This window comes from Empidonax traillii, unplaced genomic scaffold (genome assembly GCF_003031625.1).
Source record: "Empidonax traillii isolate 1590-97213 ecotype Southwest subspecies unplaced genomic scaffold, ASM303162v1 scaffold598:size422692, whole genome shotgun sequence".
In the NCBI taxonomy this organism is placed as follows: Eukaryota; Metazoa; Chordata; class Aves; order Passeriformes; family Tyrannidae; genus Empidonax; species Empidonax traillii.
The window spans coordinates 79,554-84,807 of NW_020955791.1; positions in this window are offsets into that span (position 1 = coordinate 79,554).

Genomic DNA, 5,254 nt, shown 5'->3' on the forward strand with positions numbered 1-5,254 from the left:
TATAATCCCCTGCCCTGGCAGCTCCTGGGAGCAATCAGCCCATCAAAGGCCCGTTTCCTTGAGCTCAGAGGAGCCCAGGGGCAAAATGGGAACCAAATGGGCAGCTGGGAACCAAATTAAGGTCTCAGAGGAAGGGACACCCAATGCAGGGTGCTATGTGTGACTCCTACCATGCTGCCTTCAGAACAGCAGAAGTCCACCTGTGGTCCTGCAGTACAGGGTAGCATTTCATTGCACTATTATCAGAATGTTTAGGAAAACCAGGAGCCCCAGCCAGTGTGCCCATTTCTATGCTGCCATTTCATATATACCCACCCCTGCCCCAGTGCGCCCCTATGGGCACCCACAGCCTCTGGTGGCCCTGACTTGCCTATCCCAGTGCCTCCCCACATCTGTCCATGGTCCAGGACCCCATTTCAGCTGCTGTTCCACCTTAAAGCAGCAACTTTGGCCAAGACCTGTTTTTATTCTTGTAGCACAAAAACATATCTGATATTTAGTCTTGTCTTGTAGGAAAACAGGGTTTACATGGCTGAATTGCCTGTCTGCCTTCCATTTTACCTTTCTTCACTTTCTCCTAAAAGTTCTGCCATACTTCAAGCTTGACAGAGAGAGAGAGAGAGAGAGAGAGAGAGAGATCTCATCACATTATCCCAACCTTTCCTGTTAAAATGCTCAACTGGACAGGGGACGGCATCAGCCTCACCATGATGGAAAGACTCGGTGCTTCTTTTCCTTCAGACACCAAAACAGGACAAGGGAGAGGTGCAGGAAAAGAGATTTCACTGCTTCTGTAGTGTTTAATCTTGTCACGAAATATGTCTTCAGCATCATGAATATTATACAGACCATAAATTGGAAACCAAACTGGATAGGAGATTTTATCTTGCCAGTCAGTGACTCACTGAGACTTGGAGGGGGAAGAGAGGATTTCATAATCAGCTGAGCATGAGCTCATGATATGCTGTTGATGCTGAAAAGACTAATGCAGTCTTTGCAAAGCACATCCACATGGAAGCACAGAGTAGGAGTAGAAAGGTGACATTATCACTGCACTTGGCACCAGTATGTTGTTATTAAAATAACTTACTGTTCAGAAAAGCCATCCAAACACTGGAGGGGTTCAGGAAAGGTCTAGGAGCATGATTAAACACCTGGGAAAAAAAAAAGAAAAAGATATTTTGGTGAGAAACCCAGACATCAGTTTGTTTATTTTGCCATTTATTTTTTCTTGTGGGCGATTGCGTTAGTCCATAAAAGAACCACTTTCAATGTCAAATATTGCAATCACGAGGTGACAGCAGAATAAAGCAAAATTGTTGGGTTTACCTTTATTATGGTGGAAAGACATATTTAGGATGACTGCTGGTGCTTGTATTCTAATGCTGACTGCACAGTGTCAGTCTGGCAAACACACAGCAGCACCTCTGCCCTGCTCTATCCGTCTGTGTAAGCAGCTTGGTCATGACCTGGCTCTGCTCTGTCATCATCTCTCCTTTTCCTGCCACTTCCTTCATCTATTCTGACACCATGTCTGACAACAAGTTGCTGTGTCCTCCTCTTCAGTTTCCCTGCCCTTCTTCTTTCATCCCAGAAACTCCTTCCCCTCCAGAAATTTGTGAAGATTCCCCTTCCTTTGTGAAGATTTCCACAATCTCACCAAACTCTTTTCTTTCCCTCTTAAAACCCTGGATTTTCCAGGTGCTGGGAAATACCCTAAAGTGGATGAGTTTTGTAGCATCTGGCCTTGTATGGATAGAGAAAGTAGTTCCCACCCATTGTCACGGACACCAAACAAAATAGTAACCAGATGGGTTTGGGATAAAAACCCCAGTTTTTTCTGGTTTTGAAAGATACTGAAGCTGGACATTTTTTACTCAGTTGCTCACTGGTTCTTTGCAGAGTGCCTTTAACTCAATAAATGATTTCTCTCTGAGAGCTGGCTGTTGGCTGCATTTCACTGCATGCTGGAGAGGTGACATGAACCTGTGAACTAGAAAAAAGGTTTCCTCCTGGCAGTATTTTAAGGTGAAGTACAGTAAGGTGAGGATGCTAAGGAATGAACCCTGCTAAAGCCAAGTGGATAATGAAATTTGTATTTATCAGAGTTCCAACCACAGTGAAAGAGTCCCAAATCCATGCAAAGAAAGAGAAGAAAGAGCTAACATTTACATTTGATGGTGTTAAAGGGAATCCTTGAGGCAGAGGTTGCTCCTCGCCAGAGTTGTACCCCTTGATGGGCACCATCCTGCATGGCTAGAAGGGAGCAGATACCTGTTTTGGATGCAGGGAGCTTTGCTGTGTCATGTTGCAGCCTTGTTAAACCCCTTTTTGTGTGTCATTTGATATTTCTTGGGGGCACACTCAACATTTGCTGTGCTCCGAATATTATTTTGCAATGAATGTTAGACCTCTTGAGATGTAATTGTGCTTTTGCCTTGAAAACAGTGCTGTGCAATGCATCACTTACTTCTGCCTTACATATTGCAGCCATCTGTCTTGGATTGTGTTTTGTTTTTAGGGGAGATTCTGTAGATTGGAACACATCAGTAAATATTTTACTGACTTTTCTTTTAAAGCCTTGATGAGAGCAGTGCTGAACAAAAGCTATACGAATCATACCTGCTCTATGGACTGATTTCCTAGATTATTGCCCTGTGAGATTTAAATTCAGCACATACTTTATGGTGGATCAACAGCACTCTTGACTCACAAACATGTCTCAGTGGTGAGTTTTTCCTGGTTTGCCATTTCTGAGAGCAGACCTCAGGGTGGGTAAGGAATGTCCTGCCAAGAGGATGGCTGAGTTGGAGACACTGTCTGGGCAATGGGACATTTATCACCATCATAACGATACTGGGGAGTCCTGTGTGGGGGAAAGGAGAGTTTAGCAGGCAAAGCACTGCAAACCCTGTAGTCTGGCAAGGATGGGCTTGTAGTAAGATGGACAATGTTAATGTCTAGAGAGACTTTGCAACTTGGACTGAAGGAAAACAGAACTTCCAAATTCACATGTCCAACCTGGTGGAGTCCAGGAGTGAGACTGAAAAAGTATACATCACATCTTCCAGCAGGCAATACCAATCATTTGTAAAACTAATGTGATATTTTCCTGTCTTCTTTGTGGTCCTGTGAAAACTGGGGTGTCCTCAGGGACTGAAGGATGGTGGTTGATTTGAGATTAGCCCTTAGTGCCCAACCCTGCCAGTAAAATACTTGCAAAGCATTTGTTCATGGGAGCATGTGTTCATGGCAGGAGTCACTTGATACTTGGCCATTGTGTCTGTGCTGGGATCACATGGGCAGGTTCCTGGAAGGCTATCAGAGTTCTGCTTTCTGTCCTTAATTGCCTTGTAGGCCACATTCAAATCCTTGATCTTTATGCAATACTGGAGAGCATCCAAGCTGTAAAACCACTCTGATTCTAGTGTGTTGAGATCCTCCTCCAGATACCAAGGCTGCCTGTGCCTTTGCCTCTCCTTAGAATAGAATTAGTCCAGGACATCAGTTTGAATCCAGGTGAAAATGCGAATATGGCACAGGCATGGCTGGAAAAATTACAAACAGTTTTAAGAAAGGCCTGTGGACTCTCAGTACAAGTTTCACAAATTTAGACTTTGCTTAAGTACTGGTAGACAGGCAGAAAGGAATTCAGTCATTGTCAGACTACAGTAGTTATTTACAAACAGAGAGACAACTGATAAAGGCACTGTCTAAAGACAGGCATTTTAAAGAATGTTATTAGACTATCACTGTCAGTTGCTATGTCTTCATTTATGCCTCACTCAGTTTGATTTACTACAGAAATGACCATGACGTCAGAATGATCAGTATTTTGCCAGTGCTGTGGTCTCAGGAATGAGTGGTACAAACACCTCTCAACTGTAGGTTTTCAATATATATAAAGCATGCTATGATCCTTTATAATCATATGTTGGCCAAAAGCCTTCACAGTACATCGGTACAGGACCCTCAGGTCCATGTAGATCACATCAGGACTGTCACAGAAACTGCACAGGTTCTCAGGTCCAGTGAGCAGCAGTGCAGCACCACCTCCAGAGGAACATTAATTTTCATTTTGGGACTCCAAATGTCATAAGGAAACTCCCAACCAAAGACTGAGATTTTATGTGTTTAGTTAGAGCCCCTAGAAGGTCCCTAAAACTGTGTGTACCTAAGTGGCCTGTTCAGCTTTCAGCCCCCAAGGTGCTGCAGGTGGCTTGTCCAGCATTAACTGCAGTGACATGGAAGACCAGGAACGTGGACAATCAAGTCTTCACCATGTCTTAAGGGTTCTCCATGGATTGACCATGTAGTGATGTCTTTGGACGTGACCTTTTACACCCTTTAGAGCTGAGAGTAAGTAATCTCCCTATACTGTCCCACCTGCTTTAGTCCCTGCCCTTTTGCTCTCAGTCTGGATGTCCTAAAATGTTAAAATGTGTCATTAAGATTTGTGCTGGAAGCCTGATGACCTGCTAGCTTAGGATCCATGGCCACGCAGCATTGACACCTGCCACCTTAAACCTCTTCCCACCCATTCTCCACTCAGACCAGTGATGGGTGCATTAACGTTTCTATTCTCTGCAAATAAGGTGCTGCTGGAGCACAGCTGGCCAGGAGATGACTCTGCCCTGACTGTTTCTAGTCACTGCAGACACTGCAGTGTGCTGATTCATGAACTTTAATAAAAATAAGTCAGACAGCTTTTAGTACAGATTTGTGTGTTTGTTGCTTTTCTTAGTGTTTTCTTAGTGTTCCTACCTTCTTCTTCAGTACAGTCAGTTCTCCTTGGGAGGAAGTTTATGAAGGACTCTAATGAGGACCCACCTGAGTTGTATTAGAAACCTTGAAATTCTGCTTTGGCTGATGGATTTGAGCCTCTTCCTTTTGTTTTCTTTTTTTTGATAGAAGTTTTAAAGTAGTATTTTCAGGTGCAAGGTCAGGGAGCTGCAGACTCTATTGGAAGCACTTCTTTTATTTTCCCCATAAGTACTATTACACTGCTTATGATGTGGCATTTTCCCCTGTCTACATCAAATTAAATACCAAGGAAATTTCCCTCTGCTACCATATAATGAAAGAGCAAGGAGATACAACACAGACTGGTCATGGCTCTGTACAGAGCAATATCATTGTACATTGCAGGTTTATTTGATTTAGATCTTTCTTGAACGCTTTTTGTCTCTCTGTGTGCATAGTGTACTACAGAGATAGCTGACATAGCGGGTAAACTCTTGTTGAGATCCAAGCA